This window comes from Felis catus, chromosome D2 (assembly GCF_018350175.1).
Source record: "Felis catus isolate Fca126 chromosome D2, F.catus_Fca126_mat1.0, whole genome shotgun sequence".
Classification (NCBI taxonomy): Eukaryota; Metazoa; Chordata; class Mammalia; order Carnivora; family Felidae; genus Felis; species Felis catus.
In genome coordinates, this window is record NC_058378.1 from 70,275,114 (window position 1) to 70,301,652 (window position 26,539).

At 47.4% G+C, this 26,539-nt stretch overlaps 2 long non-coding RNA genes and 1 other non-coding gene across 6 annotated transcripts in view; 1 reads left to right on the forward strand and 2 right to left on the reverse strand.

Annotated features, from left to right (window-relative positions):
• LOC109492705 overlaps positions 1-26,539 on the forward strand; it is a 76,035-nt gene that overhangs the window by 36,567 nt on the left and 12,929 nt on the right. The gene's annotated exons all lie outside the window — the stretch shown is intronic.
• TRNAR-CCG lies at positions 10,336-10,420 on the reverse strand. Its single transcript has one exon. It is a non-coding gene; the product is annotated as a tRNA-Arg (tRNA).
• Positions 11,215-26,539, reverse strand: part of LOC109492704 — a 67,195-nt gene continuing 51,870 nt past the window's right edge. For both annotated transcript variants that reach the window (XR_002736931.2, XR_006587327.1), the window contains exons 3-5: positions 19,283-19,374; positions 17,934-18,079; positions 11,215-11,406 (exon numbers count right to left, since the gene is read on the reverse strand). This is a non-coding gene — a long non-coding RNA (uncharacterized LOC109492704). The remainder of the gene's footprint in view (positions 11,407-17,933; positions 18,080-19,282; positions 19,375-26,539) is intronic.

Genomic DNA, 26,539 nt, shown 5'->3' on the forward strand with positions numbered 1-26,539 from the left:
CCCAGCCCCGTGGAGTTGGCTCGTCTCCCGTGGAGTTGGCTCGTCATCATCTCTTTGTCCTCTGCCAGGGGAGGCTCACCAAGAACTGGACCGTAGGGCTCCCAAGCAAGAAAAATTAGATACCGTTTTGATGTTAATATTAAAGAACCAGGCCATGTGTTCTGTATAAAATTGGAAATTACACGTAAAAACAAAGAGATGAAGAAGTCACCCCCTGTGATAAGCCGAACAGTTCTTTCCTCTTCCCCGAAGATATCTACGTCCTGTTCCCCGGAAGCTGTGGATGTGTTGCCTTCCACAGTAAGAGGGACTTGGCAAATACAGTTAAGTTAAAGATCTTGAGACGGGACGTTATCCTGGATCATCCGGTGGATTAGATATCGTCACGAGGGTCACTTTAAGAGGGACGCACAATGGCCGGAATCAGAGAGGGCACTGTGACAGGGAAGCAGAGGCCGGAGCGATGTGGGGCCGAGAACCAAGGAATGCGGGCCGCCCTTCGAAGCTGGAAAAAGCAAGACGGTGGATTCTTCCCCAGAACTTCCAGAAGGAGACTTTGATTTTAGCCCAGTGAGACTGTTTTCACACTATTTTTTTTCCTTAGAGTTTATTTATTTTGAGAGAGAGAGAGAGAGAGAGAGCGCATGAGTCGGGAGGGGCAGAGAGAGAGAAGGAGACAAAGAATCCCAAGCAAGCTCTGCACTGTCAGAGTAGAGCCCGATGTGGGGCTCAAACTCACGAACTGTGAAATCATGACCTAAGGCAAAATCAGGAGTCGGACGTTTAACCCACCGAACCACCTGTCCTCACCCTCTGGCTTCTTGTTTTCACACACCTGTTTTCACACTCCTGACTTCCAGAACTATGATACATTTGTGTTGTTTTAAGCCACTAAGTTTGTGGTAATTTGTCATAGAAGTGACAGAAAACTAATACACACACACCCCCAAAGTTACCAGTGCAATTTTGTATATGTGTGCATACCCTTCCAGATCTTTACGCACACACACGCGCGCGTGCACTCACACACACACACATTTTTATTTTTATTTTAAAAATTTTAACCAACATGAGATCATACCGCACATCCTCTTTTGTAACTTACTTTTTTGGTCAACTCTACCCTTCCACTTGAGTAAAATTTTCTCTCTCCTAAAAGCCAGACCATATTTAATTTCCCCCAACTGGAGCCAAAATATCCATTACAGGTGCCTGTCCAAACTGCAGTATAAACCAATACTACCAATAATACCAATACGTTGCATGCACTTGCGATGGCCTTCGGATCTCTTCTCTATGCCACCGACTTGGCGAAGAGGTCAGGCCAGAGGCTCTGGGACATGCCCTGCTGTCTCGGTTTGTCTGGTTGTTTCCTTGGAGTGGTGTTTCTGTTGCTGCTGTACCGCCCCTATTTCTGATAAGCTGGATCCACTGTCTAAAACCTGATGGGCTCTTGGGGCGCCTGGGTGGCTCAGTCGGTTGAGCGTTCAACTTCGGCTCAGGTCATGATCTCACAGCTCGTGAGTTCGAGCCCCACGTTGGGCTCGGTGCTGATAGCTCAGAGCCTGGAGCCTGTTTCGGATTCCGTGTCTCACTCTCTCTGCCCCTCCCCCATTCACACTCTCTCTCAAAAATAAATAAACATTAAAAAAAAAAAAAACCTGATGGGCTCAATTACACACTTTGGGCTAAGACACAACATAAATGATGCTACGTATTTGATGTTACCTCACGTGATTTCCAGCCCCTCTACCAACCCACGCACTGCTCTAGACTCTTTCTAGAACCAGAACCCCCAGGGTCGTGTGAGGTTGCAGAAGAATGAGTGATTCACTCTGATTTTGGGGAGTAATTGTGTGTAAGCAACTCCACTCCCAGGAACTACTTAAATTCAAGGCAACTCATTTGCCAGCCTAATGGAGCAGAGCCCCAACTCAACTCCAAAGGAGGGCAAACCAGAGGAAACACAAACTTGCAGACCACATTCAAACTCATAAATTACTGGGAACAAACTTGAAGAAAACAAGCAGGTTCAATTTCAACAGACCTTTCCCAGCTAGGTGTACTGACATCTGACTGTTTAGACATCATTAAAATACATTGCACCCAATATGTTTACCCACCATCATCTATATTGCCCGGACAGGCCATTCATCAGCTTGTCAATTTAAATGGATTTCTATATATAAGTGATTGTAATGTGCAGAGGACTTTAAGGAGAAATTTGTTGTGCCCACATATTAAAAAAATGCAAACTGCCCAACAAAGCCTTGTTCGAGGGGACCGTCTTGGCAAATGAGGGACAACACTATTTTTTGCCCGAACTATAATTTTACTTCAAACCATTATTATTATTACCAACAACAATAATGAAAGCGTTATAAAGGATTTTTTAAATGTTTATTTAGTTTTGAGAGAGAGAAAGGGAGCATGAGCAGGGGAGGGGCAGAGAGAGTCAGGGACAGAGGATCCAAAGCGGGCTCTGTGCCGACAGCCGTGAGCCCAATGCGGGGCTAGAACTCACAAACCATAGGGTCGTGACCTGAGCCGAAGTCAGACACTCAACCGACTGAGCTTCCCAGGCACCCCAACGTTATAAAAGATTTGTAGACAAGACTTTTTTAGGTGACGATTCTGAAATTGGCATTAATCCGTTGGCCTGTGGTTGAACTATTGCATCTTGCGTACGTGTGTGTGCACTTGTGTGTGTATGTTTTCCATGATGCTATCCAAACGTTTCTCTCACATAATTAAATGTATTGGTGACATCACAGGAACCAAGCAAACCTTTGGATTTATATCACTTTTAGGAGATTATAAACTCAAATTGGAGCTTTCTAAAGTCTTACCAAATCTTAGGCGCTCTCAGCAGGAGTATAGTATTTCGAGGGTCATTGTAATGCGTAATGAGAAACTCTGTGTGCATTCTGCTTGCTAGCTCTCCCTCTTTCCTCAGCCCTAAAGCCTAAAATTTCATTGTGTTCTAGTGAGAAACTTACAGCATAAAAAAGCATGCTTTTGGCAGAAATCAGAAAATAATAATGCTCCGTATTTTGTCATTTGGGAAAAGAGATTTAAAGGGGAAACCTTGAAAATTAAAGATATGAGCAGAATGAAACTAACCAAAGAATGCTAGATAGATTTTTTTTTAAAAAAGAAGCTTCCCCAAAGACATAGGAAGGCAGTGTATTCTTTAAATTTCTGCACTGCTCTTTAGCATGAATTAAAGATGGAGCCAGTCTATGAATGGACATCACTTGCTTAATGGGAACACCAGATGCTGACATTTAGGAAATATAAAGAAAGCTAAACCCTTGTAAAATTTTATATATTATCCCTTTCACCAAAATATGAAAAACAGATTAGACGGGGGGAAGGAAAAGTTCTTCTATAAATAAATTTGAAGAAACACTGGACCAAAAGGAGACACTTGTTTAAATACAATGTCCAAGGAAGAAAAATTGTCAAATAAACAAGAATCCCCACTTTCGGACTGAGCAGCAAAACATTCTGGGTCTCCAGACTCTGAAGCATAATTGTCTCCGCCCTGCCCTTGGAGGACGCCTTTCTGAACCTAGGCTTCTTCGGCAGTCACATTTGTTAGGAATAATAAATAAGAGGAGCTTCGGATCTGGAACTTTCTTTCAAAGACATGTAGACATTGTAAAGACATTTTTTATCAAGTGTCTGTTGAGATTTATAGGTTTATGTTTAGCCTAGATCCTTGAATTACTTGTTGCTTTTCTTAGCCTTCTTTTCCCCAACTCCTTCTTCTTCTTCTTCTTTTTTTTTTTTTTTTTATGTTTTTAATGTTTGTTTTTGAGAGAGAGAGAGTACGAGTAGGGGAGGGGCAGAGAGAGAGGGAGACACAGAATCCGAATCAGGCTCCAGGATCTGAGCTGTCAGTGCAGAGCCTGAAGCGGGGCTTGAACCTATGAACTGTGAGATCATGACCTGAGCCGGAGTTGGGTGCGTAACCGACTGAGCCCCCCAGGTGCTCCACCCCTAACTTCTTTCAATGCGTCTTGGATCCTTACTGCTCTAATGTCATGAACAATTTGCCATCTGCAGGGTTGTCATTGTCATTGAACTATGTGAGGGAGACGTAGGCGAGAGCTCCCACCAGAGGCCTGGCTGCATAGCTGAGTCGGCAGAACAGGTGCCCACGGCATCCAGCAACAAGGGATCTAACTGCAGGGAGGGAGAGAACACCCTTAATTCTTGCTTGATGGTTTAAAAAAAAAATCACTCTTCTCTGTTCTTGGAAAAGCCAAAAGAACACAACAGAGACCAGCTCGTTTCCCTTAGAACTGATGGTGTTCAGAAGGGCCACCGAAGGATTGAAACTGAGACATTGAGTAGGAAAGTTGGCAGAGTGAAGCAGAGGGAAAAGCCCTGGGCTGGGCATAGGGCATTTTGGATATAGTCATTTCCAAATTGTATTGTCTTGGGCAAGCCCTTGGCCCACCTGGAGCTTCTGTCTCCTCATCAGTAGATGGGAATGGCACGCCTATCCCTTTAAGCCAGCCCTTGAGTGGAGTGCTGTCTGAGACCTGAGGAATCTTCCAGAACCCTTTACTTCCACCCCTTGCTTGCTCTTCACCGGCTTCTGAGTTGGTCCCATCTAAACCCAATGTGGAACTCTTGACGTTGTGATCCGGCCTTGGTTGTGTGCAGGCCGTTTGGAAGGGTGCTCACGGGGGATCCCCTGGGCGACTGTACCTAGGCCCTTGGCTTCTTCCTTCTACTCAGCTTGGCTTACATCTCACCTCAGCCTCTCTGAATCGGTCAAGTTGGAGCTCCACACACAGCTGGCACTAGCACGCCCTTCTCCCCCCGCTCTGCTACTTGGCAAATTCTAGTCCTTGGGGAAGGTAGCTTAGTAATATTAGCTAACATTTACTGGGCCCTTACCAAGCACTTTATTAATCTCCTAAGGCCCTGGGAAGCAGACACAATTATTATCTCCACTTTTTGAAAATGATCTCCAATTTGCAATAGAGAAAACTGGTCGCAGAGCTGGTAATGGGCAGAGCTGGGATTTGAACCCAGGTCAGGGATTAGCCCACTTCTGTAGAGGGTCAGAAAGCCAGTATTTTGGGGGTTGGCGGGTTGACCAGTCTCTGTGAACAGCTGCTCAACACTGCCGGTGTCGTACAAAAGCAGTGACAGACAACATAGAAACGTATGAACAGGGCTGTGTTCCAATAAAACTTTATTGGTCAACATTTACATTGGAATTTTATTTAATGTTCATGTGTCGCAGCGTATCATTACTCTTTTGGTTTTTTGGCGCATTTAAAATGATAAACATCACTCTCTGCCACACAAAACGATACAGGGGGCTGGATTTGGCTCATGTGCTGTAGTTCGCTGATCCGTGACCTAGGCTGTTATTCCTGGAGCCCCTGCTCGTCACCACCGCGGGATGCTGCCTCCCATTTGTACCCTTATCATCCCCTTCTACAGATGAAGAAGCTGAGGTCATACAGAGTTGGCAGGGAGGGGGCCGTGGAGCCCAGAAGCCCAAGTCTAGTGCCTGGACTTTACCTTTAAGTCATGTCAAGGGGCTGAGGGAAGTCGGGGCGACTGTGTGTGCTTCGTGGCATGAATACAAACATTAAATTAGATCGTGCGCCTGGCATACAGAAGAGATGCTCCCTGGAGTTTTATTTTTTTTGAATGCGTGGAAGCTCTTAGAAGCTATACGATACAAGCGATTAGGCTAGCTTCAGAAAACAAATTTCCTAGTGAAAACGTGTTACTACCTTTTACCGGTATTTACCTACGGCCTCATCTGTGCCAGGTCTACAGGGCACTGGTATGTGACGGTGAAGATAACGGGCAGCTTAGTTTGGTGGCAAAGACAGACATGCCCATTAAGTGATTAGCACCCAAAGGATTAATTGCTACCATGAATGGGGTGCAGGGGATAGAACCACAGCCACATCCCAGGGAAGCAAACCATGCATGCTGGAGGTGAAGGGAGAAGAGACTTGCAGGCTGAGGGAACAGTATGTGCAAAGTCACTGATGTATGGAGGTTTGGGGTGCCTTTAGTGGGAGGGAGTTGGGGGGTGAGTGGTAGAAATGAGGCAGAGGAGGGAGGACCAGCTCTACGAGAACCTGTTAGTCTACGCCAAGCTCTGGACTTGATCCCCTGGGACCTAGCTCCTCAAACTAGGGGGCACACTAGGGAGCGCACAAAGTTACAGGCTAAAGATGAGGTAGCTTTCCTGGGCATTGATTGTACTCAAAGAAGTTTAGAGAAATACTCCGTTTCTAAATGAAAACAAAACAAAACAAACACCTAAGAGTATATTGAGTAGAGTAAAAAATCCACATTAAAGTTTAAGATGAAGCTCGATATTTCACAGAAGTTTGGACTCCACCCCACACCGCCATAACTTTCCTGTTAGAGGGGATAAAATGGAAAGTTTTGAGAGACAAGCAGGGGGACAGGGGAGACATGTAACATTGTTAAGTAGTGCGGCCACACACCAGATTTGGTCTGTAGAACTCTAAGGCTGGTGGTAGCCAGGAGGAGAGATGGGAAGGAGACATCAGAGGTGTGGGGATGAGTCAGGGCCACAGCGGTAACTGTGCCGGAGAAGGTGGAATAGAAGCGACTAGTACAGAGGAAGTTCGATTCTGTCATTAAATGTACATCCCCCCTCCACCTAGAAGCAACAGAAGGAGAAATGGGCACTTGCTCTGGAGTCCAAAGACCAAGATTTGAACCCCACAGTTGACTGACTGTGTGACCTTGGGCAAAGCACTCCGTCTCTCCAGAATTTCACTTTTTTTCCTTCTTCTGAATGAGGGGAACTCTGCCTGTGTTGCCTTCCTCTAAGTCTTCGGATCATCGAAGATACCATCCATGAGCGCTCTTTGTAAAGGGTCCAAACACCACTTGTGGGTTTCAAGGGAACAAAAGGCCAGAGCCCTTTCTGCTTGGTGGCCTCTCCAAGAAAAAGGCAATTGCTATTCCCCCCCCCCCCCATCTTTGGCTGTTGGAGCTGCGGATCAATTGCGACGAGGCTAAACAAAAAAAGGTAGTCATACGTGATCAGCAAAATGGTCCAAATGATGTCATCCATCAAGATGGACACTGCAATTTGCCAACTATTTTCTCATAAATCAAACCGTGGTCCCTCAAGGAAGAGGGGCAGGGCTAGAGGAGCCAGCATGGCAGTGCTTATCGGGAGACCAGACGCAGGGAAGCCAGGGAAGCGCTCCCTTAAGGATACAGTAATTATTTTCACTCGATGGGAAATCAAGAGGGGCACGATGGGAGGGAGAGCTGGAGAGTGTCTGCCTCACTTCATTACTACTCCCCAGGCAAGGGACACAACATATGCTTTTCATTGGGAAGCCAATAATTTTGAATCGTGGGACAGGTGAAAACTTAAATGACATTTGCAAACCTTGATTTATTTCTCTGCTTAACTCCGGAACATGCTTTAGACTCCGCTCTATAAGTTTCCATAGATTAGTGGTCAATGTCAAGAGTTTTCAATGACATATTCAAGCGTTTCCTGTCCCTATCAGTTAATTAAATATTTTCAGTACTAATCTCTTCTTATTGAAATGGTTTCCCTTCTTTCGGTTACGGGTTGGGAAAACAACGATATGAAGTATGTGCTTTATTGAAAACAAAATAACAAAAATAAAAAAGAATACTTTTTCCCCCACGTGCTATTTGACTTGCTGGAAATCTCATTAAAAGTTATTTATGAGCTGTTAGGGATCCCATAAGGATTACACCTAATTCAGTCTGTAAAGCTTTTGAGTTTCTTTTACATGAAGGACCTCCTTCCCCATTATTCTACTTTGGTTTGCACCCAAATAAATACTGGAGATCAACTTCTTGGCAGAAGAGGGCTCCTCGGTCCCTAACCTGACCGTCACTCACGTGACCCAGGCAAAGTTTGTACCTTCCTCCCCTTTCTGCTGGACGCGATCTGCTGGGACCCGTGTAATCAAATTGAGGGCAAACTTTTGGAAATGACGAAAGATCATTTGTGCTATTCTATGCATTCTGGTGAAGACAGCACTACCCTAGGCATCGTCTCCATCTCTGGGATTTGTACCTTCTGCAACTAACCACGCAGCCAGTCCTCACGGACTATACCATTTTCCTCTCCTCCTCCTCCCGCAATTCCCTCTGAAACAAGAAAAAGGAATTTGATCAGAATGAGTAATTTCCCAGTCCTTTTATAGGCCTACACGCCCGTTATTTTGCTGTTTCTCGCAACTTGTGCTCAGGCATCTGGCCCTCAGTTCACCAAAGACTGACACACCCATTTGGGCATCTTTTGTCCTGCTAGACTCTTCAATGACCTGTGCCAAATAAAGATGCCTTCAACTTCCAAAGAATCTTCCTTGTGTTCGTATTTCTAAGACACAGGGAAGAAGGTAGGCATTCGAGTAGCCGGATATTCAAAACGGAATTTTGGCCGTTAGAAAATTGGCCTGAAAAGTTAATGATACAGGCGTTCGTACTATAACCATCAGGGGCAAATGTACTCATATCAGTGTTAGCTATTATTAGTAATATTATTATCACTATCAGTGCTCTTGCTATCTTTTCTACCAAAAGCCTGGCCAGCAAATTGTTCATTTTTCTCCAGCTGTCTGCATACCCTCATACACCGGCTCGTTTCTCCAGTCGAAAGGCCAGGCCTCGATTCTACCACGTCCCTGGTGAACCAGCCAGCCAGATCGAGTATTAATCTGGAATATCATTCCGGCCACCACGGGAGTAGCCAACAATGGTGTCTTCACTTACAAAACCTTTCCCTCCTGGATCTCAAAGTACGTACTGTGTGCGACTAAAAACTTAGCCTACACTTCTCCCCTTGGGCAGGAGTCGGTACCGTCAGAACTAGTCTAACAATAAGGCGATGGCTGCCTGTTTCAAAGGAGAGTCTTTCCTCCTTAATGTCAACCATCTGGAGAAGTTTAACGTTCTATATTCTTCATAAAATTCTACGTAAGAGGTCAGTTTAATTTTTTAAGAGTCATTTAAACATCCTGAGTACATTGTCAGCCCCCAAGCAAGAAATGCCTCTCAGGCTGGACCAGGGAAAAACCACATGGGTTGCTCGTATGTTTAGTCTAGTACAGAGGTTCCCAGCCCTGGCTGTACCTAAAACGATGATGCTTGAAGACAGATCGACTCTGTCTTCCCCCACCTCCGGAAGTGGTAGTTTTTGTCTTGTTTTATTTGTCTTGTCCTTAGGATTCCCAGGTAATTCTATTGTGGCAGGCAGGGTGAGAACCACCAGCCTGAGTCTGAGGAGAAATACAGGCTCAGGTGTTACTATGGTGAGACCTGCTCAGACTTCTCAGCACCCTGCCCTTGCTATAATTAGGCGAGGAATAAACCCATGCGGCCCTGACTTATCCTCTGACTTCAAACATAGCCTCAGAGCTGTTACCTCGCCGTGCTGTAGGTTGAGTTGTGTCTACCCAAAGATGTTGAGGTCCTGACCCCCCCCAGCACTTGTGAATGTGACCTTATTTGGAAAGAGGGTCTTTATAGATTGTCAAGTTAAGATGAAGTCATTAGGTAAACTAAATTTAAACAACTTTTTTTAAAATGAGAGCCTGGGGGGCTGAGTTGGTTAAACGTCTGACTCTTGATTTCGGCTCAGGTCGTGATCACGTGGTCCATGAGATCGAGCCCCGTGTCGGGCTCTGCGCTGACAATGCAGAGCCTGCTTGGGATTCTGTCTCTCCCCCTTTCTCTCTGTCTCTCTGTCTGTCTCTCTCTCTGTCTCTCTCTCTCTCTCTGTGCCCCTATTCTGTTGATGCGTGCAGTGTTTCTCTCTCAAAATAAAATAAATAAACATTTAAAAAAATGAAGTCATTAGGGTGGGCCCTAAACCAATATAACGTGTCCTTATAAAAAGAGCAAATTTGGACATGGAGACAGACACGCACAGGGAGAACGCCATGTGAGGATGAAGGCAGAAATCAGGGTGATGCTCCACAAATCAAGGAACGCCAGAGATTGGCAACAGAGCATCTGAAGCTAGCGGCAAAGCCGGAAACAGATTTTCTTGGAGCCCTGAAGGAGCCCACCCAGCTGAGACCTTGATCTCGGACTTCAAACCTCCAGGACTGTGAGGCAGTAAATGTCTGTGGTGTAAGCCACTCAGATTGTGGCACTTTTTGTATGTCAGTCCTAGGAAACTAATGCACTGAGTGGGTCAGTGCAACATACTTAAAAAAAATTTTTTTTAAATGTTTATTTATTTTTGGGAGAGAGAGCATGAGCGGGCAAGAGGCAGAGAGAGAGGGAGACACAGAATCCGAGCTGTCAGCCCAGAGCCTGACGCGGGGCTCGAACCCGCGAACCGTGAGATCACGACCTGAGCCGGAGTCGGACGCTCAACCGACTGAGCCACCCAGGCGCCCCTCCATTTTTTCAATGGGTAGGGCGATGGCTCAAACCCATGAACCGCGAGATCGTGACCTGAGCTGAATTCGGACGCTTAACCAACAGACCCACCCGGGTGCCCCAAGTGTAACATACTTCGAAACTCCAGGCAGGTGAAGTTTATCCAGCCCATGCGTCACCCTTGGCCGCACCCTGCCCATAAGGGCGACCAAGCTGTTCAACTAGTTCTAATAGTCTGCAAAGTGAGGACAGTGAGCACAGGGCAAATAATTGGTACTTCTTGGGACTACTAGTGCAGGCTTCTGGGAGGAGGCGACGACTTTGGATCTGAGCTTTGGAAGAGGAGTATTTGCTTCGGTAAGAGTGAAGGGAAGCAAAAAATGTGGCAACGAAGGTACTCCAAAGTGAGGGGCTGCCTCATGGTGAGAGGCTGCAGGTGAGGGATCCTGACAGGAGGAGGAAGGAACAGCCCTGGGGGCGAGGGGGGGGTGTGTGGGCACGTGTGCATGTTTGGCGTGGGGAGTTGAGCCAAACTGACAGTAATAAAAGCAACAGGAAATATTCAAAGAAAGCATGCTCTAAATGGAGTACCGCACAAAGCCGTATTCAATCCCAGGGTTGCCCTAACGCATCTCACAGGCTATTATTGTCCCCATTTTACAGATAGGAGAAACGAAGCTCCAAGAGCTGAGTCAGGCCCTCACAGTTTACCACTGTACTAACACTGCTCGCTAGTTTTTACTTGGGAGCTACTCCCGGGAAGGGGGGTGGGGTGGCGTGGATGGAGATAGAGAGATAAAGGTGGTCTAAAAGCAAATGCCCATCTTTACTTGACCAGGGACTGAAGCAACCCCAAAGTCTCCATCCACGTGTGGGTCCCAGGCTGCCCCCGTTGGCCATTTCCAGTTGCAATCCCTCTTCTGGAGGTTACAGACGGGCCAGGGAGATCCATACAGAGCGGGGCGTGCTCTCGGATTGAAATTCGGCTTTGTTCTTCAACTCCAGTGTCATAGGGGAAAGCAGAGAGGGGAAGAGAAGGAAACAAAAAGTTTCAGCCTGTGAGTAGTATTTGCAATGTGATCTATGCGTTCTGAGCCAAGTTACTATACATGCTCTGGGGAGAATTACAAATAAATGACGAAACATTTTGAAACATGGCTTATACCTAATTAATCATGGAACTTGAAGAACAAAGAAAACATTTCTTCAAAGTTTCTAGCATTTTGCCTATTAAGTGGGGAGGGTGGGGGGGAGGGAGGAGAAATCTCCATGCCCCGTAATGGATACACTCTGCACTTCATTTGGGGAAAGAAGCTCTTAATCTCCCTTGGCCGCCTGCAACCTCGGAATCCTTACATCTTTAATACTTTATGTCGAGCATTTTCATATTAAAGGGACTGAGAGTTTCCAGATCATGAAATCTTCCTTGGCTTTTTGTCCCTTGATCGCTCAGTCCAAACAATACTGGTTTTGAGATTAGGAGATCGTCAGGAATTTCTTAAGTCCCCGTGCTGTCGCACCCTGAGATTCCGGTGTCCTTCTTACACCCTGCCACTACTCAGCGACGTCTGTGGGCATGTGCTGCTTTGAAGCCAAAGCTCTGAGGCCCAGGTTTTGTGCCATGTCTATGTTATTCCGCATGCTCTTAGCCTCTGAACCTTGATTTCCAGATCTGTCAAATAAGGATAATAATAAATACCTTGCTGATGTATTTTGACCGTTAAGTAGAATAATGCCACAAAAGCACTTAGCCTAATGCCTAGAACATAACTGCTCAAAATGGAGTATATAACTGAATCTTCCAGTTTTTTGAGGGTACTTTTGGCATCCTCTCCCTATCCGTAGACTTGGCCAAGGCGCCATTTTGCTTCTCCAGCTGAGGCACTTCTGTAAAACTCTGTCTCACCGGCGACGGATTCGGAAGTCAAAAGTGACTTTGCACTTGGTAGCCAGCGTTTGCAGCTCCAGTGGGGAGCCATCGTCCCACACTTTCTTCTGGAATTTTTCCATAGTCACTCCATGTGCACTAGTGTGGACACAACAGGAATCAGAGATGTGTGGGTTTTCTTTCCAAACATTGTCACTTTTTCTTTATGTGGCTTTGGACAAGCTGAAGAGGTTACAAAAAATATACTATATTAAAGTGGTTGTGAGGAAAACCTGGAACCTGAACGCCGCTCTCCCCGAGCTCAGTGTAGCGAACAAGAATGAAGAGAATACTTGGTCAAGGATTTTCCGGAGCTATGGTGAACATCTTCCAAGTTTCTAAGTCTATTTTCTCCTGACTTCTAACAGCTTAGGCATGGCCATGTTGGGGTTGGCCATTCAAAGATGCTGCCAGGGACTTTGAATATGGAAGGGACAAAGCAGAGGCTCATAGAGAAGTCTGGAGTCGGGTGGTGGCACCAAATGGCCGGTGGTCGTGGTGCCGAGAATAGCATCGTAACCAGACAACGCCCAAGGCATGGCCTCAACTGTGTTCGTTGCTCTGAAGCTCTCTTGGTTCGGGGTCATTTTCCATCTCAGCTCTCCAGGCTTCCTGTAGACTCTGTAGGCCATGTGACATCTTCCTTTTAAATTCCTTTCCTGCTTCAGTTAGCCATTGGGCTACTTTGCTCACAAATGAGAATCCAGACTGAGACAAAATCAAGATATGCTCACCGCCCACTACATGCCAAATCCCGTATAGATGAGGAGACTGAGACCCAGAGAGTGGCGGTCATTTGTCAAGGTCACCAGGCTGGTCAGAGGTGGTGCAGTGGTTTGAAACCCTGTCCGCCTTTCCACTGAATTCTTTCAGCGAACAGAGCTAAAAGGTAAATGTAGAACCCATGACCGTCTACATTTGCACTGAAGATGCATTAGCTTTGAAGATGGGTTTTGTTTTTTTTTTTTTTTTTTTGCAGGTTTACAGTTGTGACCTGGCCTCTACATTTCTTTCCTCCACCCCCCTTCTTACCCCACTCCCTGCCCTACACTGGCGACTAGCAGTCTGTAAATTGAGTCAAAGGTGAAATATCTTTTAGTGCCTAGAATCAGTCCTGGTCTGTGCCTATGAATCAGACAGCCACTTGTTCCAAAACAGTGGAACGACTTGGCTTCGTGTCCCTCATCGAACTTGGTGTTGGTTGTGTGTGCTGCTAATTACCCTTCTTGGTTCACATCCCCTCGGTTGATGCCTTTAGAAATTAAATGCACGTGCCTTGTACGGGGTGGAGTGAGGGCTTGGCTCATTTGGTTTCCATTTTACCCATCGCCCTACACCTGCCGTTGTACCAACAGATGGCATGGCCCACACACTCTGGCATCGAAGGATGGGACGTTGGATGTTGCCATCTTCCTCTGGACCTGCCGGATTAGTGTACTTTTCTGCGGGGGTGGGTAGCTTTGCCAAAGCATGGCCAAAGAAGCCACATGGCCACATGCACACTCCCATCATCTTCTCTGTCTTGAACCCAAGGAGAGAGTTAGCAGCTCTCTAAGCACCTAACTTACATACCACAGCCTTCCTGGAAACAGATGCACATAAAACCACTTTATTCTTGACCTCACTCCAGTGTATCTGCAGAACATCAGTCTGGCCAGAACTTGGTCATCTTACTTCTTTTTCACTGTTGTTTTTTTTTTTTTTTTTTAGAAGTCAATTATTGAAGATATTGGGTAGTAAAAGCATTTTAAACTTTATTACTCTCTTTTCAGTATTAGATACAGAAGGTCTCGGTCAGTGATACAGTGTATAAAATATAGAAGCAGTGAATTAAATGCAACTTGATGGTACATGTTGTACCTTAATGAAAACAAAGGCTCAGGAACACTATTTGTGAACGTGTTACCCAATAAAGTGTTAGCAAAGGAGCCCATAAAGCTGCCAGAGGGATTTAACCATTGCTAGAACGAGAGGGAAACACTATTCAGTTGGGCTGGACACAGAGTGAGGTCTGCTGACTTTATCACAAATGCCAGAGGTTTTTTTTTTTTATTATTATTATTTATTTAAAACACATGGAAGAAAAGACAGTTGGGTTTGGCACCAAAAGGTCTTGTGGTAAAGAAAAAAAAGAGGAATATCCAGAAGTGCTCAAAATAACCTAAGGGGGAGAAACAGATGTGAAGAAACGAAGGCAGGATGTCATGGGGTGCCGCGCTGGTCCATTTAAAGCGACGGCAAAAGGCGAGAGCACTTCTCCATGGCGGGTGATAGACACGAGCAATTGAACAGTTCATACCCTCTCTGTTGTCCCTGTCACGAGATTTGTAGGTCGCTCTCAGCCAGCCACTGGGGCTAAAGGGCACAGGTCATGACCTGCTGATTTACCAAAGTATGATCAACTCACACAAATTATAGGCGTAAGAGAGTCCTGACAACTTCAATATGATGTGCAAGGAGCACAATTATTTGTGACATGTGAAGCCAGTGTGAGACCATAATTCTGTCGCTGCGTGACAAGGCATTATTAGCCAGGGCAGGCAGCGGCTTGAACCAGGAGCAGCTGGAGGAGAGGCAGAGAGAGAGAGAGAGAGAGAGAGAGAGAGACAGAGCGAGCGAGCTCCATTGGGAAGGCCCGTGACGGGCTTTCTCTCCCAGAGTGGCAAACAGCAAGGCCCCCTTTGTGGAATGTGGGGGCGCTCCGAGGATGAGGCGCCCTCCTGCTATCAGGTCCTGGGAGGATAAAGAGGAGGGTGGGGGAGGGGGGGGATGAGCACAGCCCACGGGCCTGTGGGGGGCGCACAACCAAGGTGTTGTCTTTGAAACTGAACTTGGTGTTTTTGAGGAGGCCCGCTGCACCGCAGCATGGTTTCCAGGGGCAGATGAGGTGGGGTGGGGGGTGCCGGGCAGAAACCTCCCCTCCATCAACCTTCCTTCCCGACGAGTCCTCTCTGGAACTTTCAGTGTGGCTGCTGGGTGAAGGAGGAGACGGTCTGGGGGCCCTCTGTACTTTAGCAGTTTCTGCAGGGGATCAGTTCAAGGGAGGTGTAGGTAAGCGTTTTCCTCCTGGGAATGGGGACCGGGGCTGTCCCCAGCATCCGGGCCCCAGTAACGCAGGGCTTCCTCAGGCTGCGTGGGGGGGGTCACGCGACAGCCGAGGGGCCCACAGGCTTATCTGCGAAGCGAGGAGCCGGACTGTGTTGTGGGTGTCTCCTGCAGAGGGTGGCTGCTGTGTTTGGGGGCCGCTTCTTAGCTCGGTGACTTTTGCCCCACTGTTGGGCAGTGTGTGGTCAGGACCTGAATTCACGCAGTTTCCAAGAATGTTCCCTGGACACCTGCTGGGTGCCAACCACTGCCCCAACCGCAGAGAACCCGAGTGAGAAACACCTCTGGGTGCCCCCGAGAGCTTGCGGTGGGTGAGGGTAGGCAGATGACAAGCGATTAAAATCCACGGAGGGGTGGGTGCTGTAGGGATCGTGGGCGAACCACGAGGGCGTGGCTCACTTCCTCGAGTCATTCGGACAGCTGTCGGTGCAAGCCTCCCACCCCACCGTGCGATACAGGTCTTCTGCCTCTCGGGCTCTGCCTCCTCCCCTGCTGCACGGCCATCTGACGTCTGGAGGCCTGACCCGACGGTCGCCCGACCCGAGGGTCATCAGCGGCAGGCACAGACAGTTGCTACAGGCAACTCTGGAGAGCAGCAATCAGCACTGGGATCGTTTCTTGTTGCCGTTTACTGTTCCTCCTCCTACAATGTGAGCTCCGAGAGGGCGGGGCTCTGTCTGGCTCTCCTCAGTATCCCAGTTGCCTAGAACGGTGTTGGCACAAAGTCCTTGCCCGGGAAATTCATGAATGCCAAGCACTGTTCTTCATGCTCTTGCCCTTAAATGCATGAGCCCAGGGGCGCCTGGGTGGCTCAGTCAGTTGAGCGTCTGGCCCTTGACTTCGACTCAGGTCACGATCTCATGGTTCATGAGTTCTGACGGTGCAGGACCTGCTTGGGGTTCTCCCTCTCTCCCTCGTTCTGTGCTCCGCCTCTGCTCGCTCTCTCTCTCTCTCTCTCTCTCTCTCTCTCTCTCAAAATAAATAAACTTAAAAAAAATAAATATATGAGCCCATATAACCCCCCCAACTCCCCAGTGAAATAAGCATGCTAGGTATCTGTTGCTGCATAAGTTATCAGCTTGCAGGGTCATGGCTTAAGATGACAATATTCATTATCTCTCACGGTCTTGTGCCTGGGCTGAGCCGATTTTTCTTCCGGTCTTGCTTAGAGCTTTTCACGAGGCTGCACGTCACTGGGAGCTTGGTCAGGGCTTGAACATTCAAGATGTCTGCTCCTCCTCCAGGCCCCCTAATTGTGTGCCAGTCGAGCCTCGACTTCCTTACAGCATGGGGTCTGGGCCCCCAGAGGGAAGCAGCAGAAGCTTACGGGCCTGGGCTCAGAAGTTCCACAACATCACTTCCTTCCCATCCCGTCGGCCCCAACAAGAGCTGAGGCCAGCCGGTATTCGAGGAGAGGCGAATGGACCCTCCCTCTTGACGCCAGGAGTGGCATTTGCCTCTGCAGATGACGGGATCGCATCTGGAGACTCTCTGTTACAGTATTATCAGCCTGCTTCACAGCCGTGGACACTGAGGCTTGGTGAGATGAAAAGATGCATCTAAAAGTACGTGGGAAGAAAACGCCAGAACCAGGGTAGCAGCCTGGAATAGTCTAACCTCACATTCGGTGTTTGTTGCTCACTGATGACTCTTCGTAATAGCCCCTCCTGAATCTCGTGTGACAGAGCTGGTCTCTTCGGTGGCTCTCCCTCTGCTGTTTACTTTCTCATCACAGTGGCCAGGGTTTAGGAAGGCTGGGGCTCCTTAGACCCAGAACCTCATCCAGCCTCTACAGCTCATAAACCGTGTGACCTTGAACACATGTCTGGACCACTCTGAGTGTCTTTTCTCTATCTGTGAAGTTGGACGGTACCCTAGGGGGTAGCGGCCAGACAGGATTGTGGGTGGTTATAATAAGGCTGTACATGTAAAGCACTCCACACGATACGTGGCACCTAGCAATCACTCAAAGGGTGACTGTTTTAAGGTGACAAGGATGTCTTTCGCTGGACCGGAGATAAGCCCTCCCAGACGTGTTTCATAATTATATTTAAAGTGTAAGGATTCCCAGGTCATTGAGCGACATGCTCGTGTTTAATGTTAATCCGAAGATACGTTCTAAAATCAGCAAGAGTATTTTTAGGGACTCGCTTGTTTAGGATGTATTCATCATACTCTTCCCTGCAAGCATCTGACTAGGCATCCTGCCATCCTGTTTCTATAGGGAACTTTCCATCAAAAAAAAAAAGAAGAAAAAAAAAAGATGAGCAGAATGATATGCTGGGATTGCAGATAGACGTAAATCTAAGTTACTAAGAGAAAACTAAGGCCAGACAAACAAATAAACAAACATCCCCCGAGGGCCCCTTGTGTCTCATCCTTGATTCACGGGATTATTCGAGACTCTTGGGTATTAGAAGTAGCGTGGCAGTCCTGATTCCAGCCAGCCTCCGCGAGCGAGAGGGGAATTTATGGTCAGGCTTTGGGAACTTACTTAGCGTCGTCATCAGAAATCACCGTTCCCACCGCCTAGCTCTGCTTTTCCCATGGCCTCCTTTCCCTCTCCTTCTTGGGCAGCCTCTGCTTTGCTTCCAGTTCCATGGCTCAAAGAGGGAGGCCCCTTCTCCTCCTGTTTTTTTTCTTTTTAATTTAAAAAAAAAAAAAAAACGCCAAAGATTATAATCAGCTCAGGCTGAGCCCATGTGTGATGTAACCAGTCACAGAGTTTCAGGGAGTAGAATCTGACTGTCTAGCCTGCGTCAGGGCCAGCTTCTATAGCCCGGGGGTGGGAATTCTGGGATTACTGGTCCTGTGGATTGAGGGACAATTGTGCAAGGGAAATGGGAACCTTTAACAGATTCTCCTCAAGGACGGTTACAATATGGCAGCGCTCTAGATTTACCGAAAGCTCCGGGAAAGAATTCTTGTCAAGATGAACACAGCCCCTGTGTTGCTTGTGGCTTGGGTGGGGACCATTTTTCTATTGATTACCCCTTTGTGCCCTACTGGCTGTGTTTATTTGTGGATATTTATTTTCTTATGGGCATAAGGAAATGCTCGAAATAAGTATATAACCTTCACTCAAAGTCCCAGCTTCTAATTTAACTACCCTAACATCACCACATTTATTCCACAGCCCCTAGATTGGCCAGCATTCGCTCAGTAAGCCAAATTTTGTGAAAAGTATTTTATTTCTTTTATTTGTCCCCAAATATTTCCATTGTATACAAAAATGAGACAGTGTTCCTTTCGGGGAGAAGGAGTTTCTACTTTGGGTTTAAACCAAACAAAATAATATTTAAGGAAACGTTAAATAAATTATTTATCATGTTGGTCAGCGTTTGGGGGGAATATAGCTTAGATAAACAGATTTTTAAGGTCAGCCACTCTAAGGGTTGAGTTTTTTTTTTTATAAAAAACAGCCTCTGAGGTGCTTTAATAAATCTTTAAAAAGAAAAAAAAAATCAGGCCCCTGTTTTCATTACTGAATCATTTGCTATTGCTGAATAATGGTCATTCAAGAGGTAAGCTTAACCAGCAGGCCCCAATAGCCACGCTGGGAAACTCACAAGTTATGAAAAATCTGTGTTGATAATGAACACTGCTGGTCATGCTTGGATTTCTGTGAAAGCAGCCCAGTCCTTTGGTTGCGTTTTAAATCAGATAAATGGACAGAACTGGCTGATTTGGGCCATAAAATTGTCAAATGAAGATAAATTCATTCCTACTCGATGGGAAACTTCAGAGGAGAATTAGAATAGATGTAAGTAAAAAAAAAAAATAATGTGCTTCTTTCCCCTCAAAATAAACGGGTACCAGATTCATCAAGTGGCTGTAATTCACCTCCTGGGTCGTCCGTCTTCTCAAAGTACGGCTGAAGGCATCTTTTGGGCTCATTTCTACTGCTAAATGGCATTCCTCAGCCAAAGAAGGGTCTGGAGAGGAGAGGAAAGGATGTTTGGATCCCAAGAAATGGAAGTGGAAGGGGTGGGAAGCAAGGGCATGGAAGAGGCCGGAGGAGAAGAAGTGAGAAATGGAGAAAATCTGACGTTGTAGAGACTGGCCAGAGAGCAGCGCTGGAGGCACGGCTCACTGTGGCTCTGGTTTCATTTCTTTATGGTTCATAATTTGTCCAAAACGTGAAAGCCTCTCATGACCACCTCTTATCTATGCACTGAGGCAACATCCCTGGATGTGGCCCTGAACTCCCCCCCTTGGTCTTGAGAGGAGGCCTGGGCTGGGAATGAGCCCAGAGGTTCCGAGCCTCGTCTCTTTCAAGGGTGGAACCTGCCGCAGAATTTCATGGCTTCCAAAAAGAGGATAGTTTTTGTTTATAAGCAGGAAGGAATGTCACTAAGGAGTCGGGGGTGGGGGTGGGCGGGGGCTGAGGCTGCCTGACCATAAAGTGCCTCAGGGTTTGAAAGTTCAGGAGAAGAGAGCTTGACTAACCGCATCTGGGACTTGAGGTTTTATTGAACTGGTAATGAAAATAATCTTTGCAAAACATCTTGAAAACATTTGATAAACACAGACTGAAGCTGCCACCTAAACACACGGAAAGAAAATAGCCTCACATTCAGATTCGCAACCTGTTAACAGCCGGTACCGTGTTAGGGGCACAGCACAATGGTTAGGAACGGAGCCTTCAGAGCGATGCAGAACCAAGTACAAGTCCCCGCTCTGTTCGTGATAGAACCGTGAACCTGCTGCTTTACCTCCCTGTGCCTCAGTGGCTTCATCCATCAAATGGAAATGGATGCTCCCTCGGTGAGCCACCACGAGGACCTGACTGGGTAAGTCGCGTGGAAACGCTACGACGAAAGAACGTCAGAGTGGCCACAAAGCCTTCCCCTCTCTGCATCCACTCTTGTGGTGTTGCAGCCATCCCATTAAGAGGTAGAGTCTCTTTGGCCACCCCTTGAATTTTGGTTGGCTGTGTGGCTTGGGACATTGGCAAATGTGAACGAAGCAAGCGGAGACTTAAAAATTGTCCACCAGAGTTTTCTTTCTCTCGCCGGGCTTGGATCCCAGGGACTGCTTTGCAGCTGAATCCGAACCAGCCTGTTGGACCGTGAGGCCACATGGAGAATCACAGTGACCCAGCGGACAGCTTGTAGACTGTCGGACATGTAAGGGAAGCCGGTCTAGATCGTCTCAGCCACTAGCTGACCTATCATGATACAGGGGAGTGCCCAGCAGCTGGGAGCAGAAGACCACCCAGCCAACCCATAGAATTGGAACCTAAATAAAACATGGTTGTTGATGTGAGCCACTTGTCGTGGGTGGCTTGTTCTACAGCAAAAGCTAATCGATACAGGTGGCATCCATCCTATTATTCGCCTTGTCGATTAGATCAACCAGTTTTTCAATTTGAGTTTTTAACGCCTTTTTGTTCAGAAGATTTTCTTTCTGTGGAGATGGACGGGGGAATAGCAACATCTCCGGCAGCTCTTGTGAACAGTTTAGTAGTTTAAGAAAACTGCGAAAGCCGAGATACAAAACTTCAATGAGATTTTTTTGTGAAGATGTGTTAAAGTTTTTCCTTCCACTATATTTCTAAAGTTTGCCATCAACATTCTCAAAGCCAGAATAACGTGCAAAAGAAAATACCAAACACTGAAGCTCACTGAAGTTCAGTGGCAAGATGAGTCAAAACAGAAAGTCGCTCTTAAACAGTTCTGAAACCCTGAACCCAGGACCCTACCGGAACTAAGATACTCAAAACTGGGTAAGAGGTAGGTAGGTCAGTGCTTTGGAAGCCATCCACAGTCTCTGGGGGGTAGTGACAAGCTTTGCCAACTATCCAGGTGTAAAGGAGAGAAAAGAGTTTCTGGACCAAAGCAAAAGGAAGAATTTTCCAGATAATTTAGGCCAACTGAACACTCTTGGCCGAATTAATCAGCGACTTATAGCCCAAGTGCGTCTGATGGCTTCCATTATCTGGACAGCTGTCTCATTCTTCCACTTTCCTTGGAATATGTATGTTCTTTGGCATTCCACCTTCCTTTTAGTGCCTACATTCTTCATCCGGGTTGCCGTTTTCTGAGGTTTTGAGAGTCAGACGCTCGGTAAATTCTGGACGCAGATTTTCGCCTCGAAGAGTCCAAAGCATTCATTCGCTTAACAAATATTTATTATTCAATTATGAGGTGCTAGACAGGGTGCTAAGCACTGAAGATGCAACAGTGGCCAAAGAGACCAGATGGCTTATCTTGCAGTGTACGTCTAGCGAGGGAAAGAGGTTCATAACCGGACAATATCATGCCATGTGAGAAGTGGTTGCGGAAGGTCAGGGCACCGTTGGAGAATCTTGGATGAGCACCCAATTCAGACCTGGGCTCAGTGGTCAGGAAGCATGTCCCAGAGGCGGTGGCGTCTAAAGGTGAAAGATAAAGAACATGAAGAAACGTGACTCGGTAGAAGAGTCTGGCAGGCCCAGAAAACAGTATCGTATGGCCCGGCCTGAGAGAATCTCAGGGAACTGAAATTTTCAGCAGGGCCAAATGCTTGCATCAGCACCAGGTGCCAGCGGGACCTCAGTGCCGCTGAGGGGCATGATGGCGAACGCGGCCACAATCTGTCTTCCCAGTTTTACCCAAGAGCCATGGTTAATTTCAGGCGGTAATACTCATCAGTGCTCTTAGCAGTTGTATCTGTGCGGCCAGAGAGCATACAAGTGGGGACATACCAGCTGGCCAGCTGGTGTCCTGAAGGGACGTTGACCCGTGACAGGTGTATACCCCTCAAGGTTAAGCCAGACTCCGTAGCACTTTCGTTATTCTCCTGAACCAGCGGTGAGGGTGAGGGTGAGGCCCAGAACGCAATGAAATTATGCCTGTCATAAGAAAGGACTCTAATTAGAGTTTTGAACTTTAGAAATCCTCGTGGGGCGCCTGGGTGGCTCAGTCGGTTGAGCGTCCGACTTCGGCTTGGGTCATGATCTTGCGGTTCGTGAGTTCGAGCCCTGCGTCAGGCTCTGTGCTGACAGCTCAGAGCCTGGAGCCTGCTTCGGATTCTGTGTCTCCCTCTCTGTGCCCCTCCCCTGCTCATGTTCTGTCTCTCTCTCTGTCAAAAATAAATAAACATTAAAAAAAATTTTTTTAAATGGCTGTTTCAATTCTCTAACACTGCACAACAAACAACCTCAAAACTCAGCAGCCTTAAACAGCAAACATTTATCACCTTACAATTTCTGTGGGTCAGGAATCTCAGTGCAGCTCAGCTAGAAGCCCCTGAATTATGATCTGTCACGAGGTTGGAAGCCAAGCTGTCACCCAGGACTGCACTCTCCCCCGAAGGCCTGAGGATCAGGGGAGGATCCACTTCTAACCTCATTTGTGTGGACTTGACTGTGTTCGGTTTCTCATGGGCTGTTGGGCTGAGAGTCTGGATTCCCTGCGGACTGCAGAAGCCCCTCTCAGTTTTTTACCATGCAGATCTTTCCGCAGGACACTTTCCAGTCTGGCGGCTGACTCCTCTTAGAGCTAGCAGTGTGGACATGGGAGAGGGCATATGCAAGAGCCTTTTTATAACCTAATGTTGGAAGGGGCTTCCCATCGTTCCCGCTATATTCCATTTGCTAGAGATAAGTCAGTAAATCCAGTCCACGCTCAAGGGATTCTCTCTGTGACAAGCAGGAATAATATTTACCCTGCAAAGTTTTTAAAGGATAAAACGAAGTGATATCTGGGAAGTGCTGGACACACGTTAGCTCACATTAAACGGTGTGGATTCCGTAAGGAAATTGCTTTGTTTATGCTTAATATATCCATGAGCTATTGTCATACATCATCTTCCACTTACGCTTTTTGGACGAGTCACCTCGCAGGAAAAGCCGCCGACACAACAACTCTTCTCGTACAACTAGTAAGAGGTCTAGAACAAGAACGAAGGTAAGTAGGGGACAGGAGGGAACAACAGATAAACAGGATGTGGTGCTGGTGGGTCTCATCAGAGGACAGGACCCCTGTCCATCCTCTGTTTTGGTTTTCTCTCAGGAATCAAGTTTTGCAACTTGGAGCTGTGAGATCAGGTGTTGTCCTAAGCATTTCACATATAGCATTTAGTCCTTAAACTATCCTTTGCAGTAGGTGCCATCATCAACCCCATCGTGAAGTGGAGGATGGAGGAACTTGCCAGAGCTGATGCAGTAGGTGGGAGATGCGGGTACCAGTGACGCCAGAAAAGGCAGCTATCCCAAACTCTATACCACAGCGGTGTCGCATGGGACACAATGCCTGTGGCTCATTTCAGGGAACTTGCATGGGGTTGGCACAATTTTCTCGCCTCGGTGGGAGACCGGTGTGCCACCCCTGGACTCTGTGAGGATGCGTAGCCCCTAGGCTCCCCTGAGAGCTCAACTCCTGTTGACAGGCCAGTTTGGTCCGATCAGTACGTTGGTTTTCCTCCAATCTGCCGAACAGCTTCCGAAGCTCCTCCCTTCAGACTGTGGTTCTTCCTGATAGCATCCTGGGCTCTCAGGTAGAACCAAGAAAAAGAAATTCATCTGGGGGAAGGCAGTCATGTACTCTCACCTCCTTCATGCAGGCTCCTTGTAAAGTCACCCGTGTGCTCCCCCAGCAGAGGAGAAGTGGACCCTCTCCTCCCATCTCCACTGGAGTCCATTTTTCTGCCCTGTACCCCCTTGGACCATGCCAAGCACCCCAATCTCTTTCTCTGTCTAGACCCTACCTGACCGGTTCCCTGAGCCCCAGGGTGTATACCCCCACTCCCACCCCACTTATAAGGGAATAATAATCAGACAGTGATCTCCATCTAAAGGGGATGAGCCCGCTCGGGGGGCCTCACAGCGACACATGGCATCCCCTCCTCTTTTACAACACAAAATTAATTATTTTTCACTTTTCAGGCCAAGAGAACTTTTAAATTCAATAGATTTAGGGCCTAATTACTCATCTTTGCCCACTGGCCTTCACAAAACCTGCTTTATAACTGCTGCAACCAGAAGGGTGGGCCAGAGTTGGGAGCAAGATGAGATTTTACAGTCTGGAAGGAGTTCCAACATGTTTAGCAACGACTGACAGAGAACAACTGTTTCTACCCAGGACGTTCGAATCTATGCCAGGGAAGCAGAGTAGTGGAGTCGTGGAAATATGGAAGGGAATGTGTGATAAAAACAAGGAGGGTTGCAATTAACATCCAAATAAAGGTTGGAAGAAACCCACTGAATATGTTGGCATCTGGTAGATTTCAAGCTCAAGGATTAAAACCTCCAAGTTAAGGGAGCAATTTTTGGTTTTCCAGCAAGTACCTCTAGGGGCAATAATTTTCAGGGAAAGGTAGCTCATAACCCTGAATGTAGTATTAACATTGCAGGCTGCTTGCCCAAACTTATTTTATTTTCATTTGCATTATTGGTTTGAAAACTCCCCTGGGTTCTTGATCCATATCACGCTGGCACATGTCCTCGCAAAAACTGAAATGCTGAGCCAGCGTTTAACTCTGACTGTTTTACTTGACTTGGGAGAGGCCCAGAGAAACTTACGTTGCTACAGGAAGAGTGATAAAACTCTCAGCCCTACTCCTGAACGGATCATGTCACCAGGGAGATATTTAGAGGGCTGGATTCTTTTCAGATGAAACCCAAGAATGTCAGGGGTTGTGCAAAAGTCTCCATGACATATGCATGTGTGTCTGTGTGTGCGAGTATGTAGGCATGCATATACACGCATCTTTTTCGCAAGCGAATTGCAGGGAGAGGTTGGCTACGACCACACACAAATTTGGATCATTGTTCGTGGGGTGCCTCTGATAGTGATAGCCAGATCGACTGCCATGCTGTGTCTTCAGCCACATTTACAGCTGTGACTTGTTTCTCTCCTTGCCAACTGATGAATCAGGTGAGGGATTTGGCATTGCCTGTTTTACACAGGAGGAAACTGAGAGATTTGCCTTAAGCCACAGAACCGGAGGGTGAAAGACAAGACTAGGAGTCTGCACTCTGCGACCTTTGCTTCTGCATTCAATTCTACTTCCCTCTTACTCTGCATATCCTATACTGAGAAAGAAAAAGCCATCTGTGTGATCTCCCAAGGAAAGATCCCAATCGGTATAAGCCATTCACGTCTATTGCCCGCAGCAAGACTGGAAACTTACAAGAAAAACCTGCTTCCCAGCTCCACTCCAGCCCTGAAGGGGGCCTCAGAGCCTCCTGCAATGCAGCCATCGTGCCCGGCTTCTTAGTCAGATGTGGCCAGGAAGTGGTGTTACTGGCCCCCTGAAGCCCTCTGGTCAGACCTAACCTCTGGCTCGTTCCCCACTGCAGGAGACATTTGCTTTCTGGTTGCCTACAGCACCTTGAGTTTCTTATGGGGAATTACCCCCTTTCTCCATCTGCCATTAAGTGAAACCTAGGCAAAGGTGAAAGTCCAGGTGCCCACTTGTCATGTGGAAGCTGAGGGCCTGGGCTCCTGCCTCTAGATGCCTCTTTGTCCAAGCAGGGCCAGGTAGAGGGCGATCAGATTTTCTCTCCTGGCACTTTGAATGGAGGCTTTCCCAGCATGTGTCTCCTACGGTGTCTCCAGCTTCCTGCTTCCTAGGCCTCTGCAAGTGGGAGATGGCCCGGGAAGCAGAGACCTCTTCCTGTTTCACCCTCGCTCCCAGGCTGCTCAGAAAAAGAGCCAAGATCGTGTTTCCGAGGGGCCTTTTATTTCCTGGGGGCTATCTGCCTGGCTTCATGGGAGAGGCAGGTGGTGTTGGAACTTGGAAGCCATGGAAGGCTTTCCGGATGGCCTGAACAAAGGTGTGGAGGTGGAAAGCAATGAATCTAGTTTTCAGTACAGTGCGTGTATAGGACAGGGGTAGGAGGTAAGGCTGACGCATCAGGTTGGCATCAGTCTTTGAAAGGTCCTGAACGGAAAGTCAGGGAGTTCGGAAAGCAGGCACGGAGGGGATAAACAGTCAGCCCATCTGGACTGTCAGCCCATCGGGACCCTGCTCCCCTCCTTCCTCTCCCTGACGCCCTCCTGGCTTACTTTACTCCCTAGCTGAGGTCTGAAAACCAGGTTGGGGTTCTATGGATGACCACTGCATCTCTGGAAGAAAGAATGGACTAGACCTTCCCATTTCCATGACGGGAGG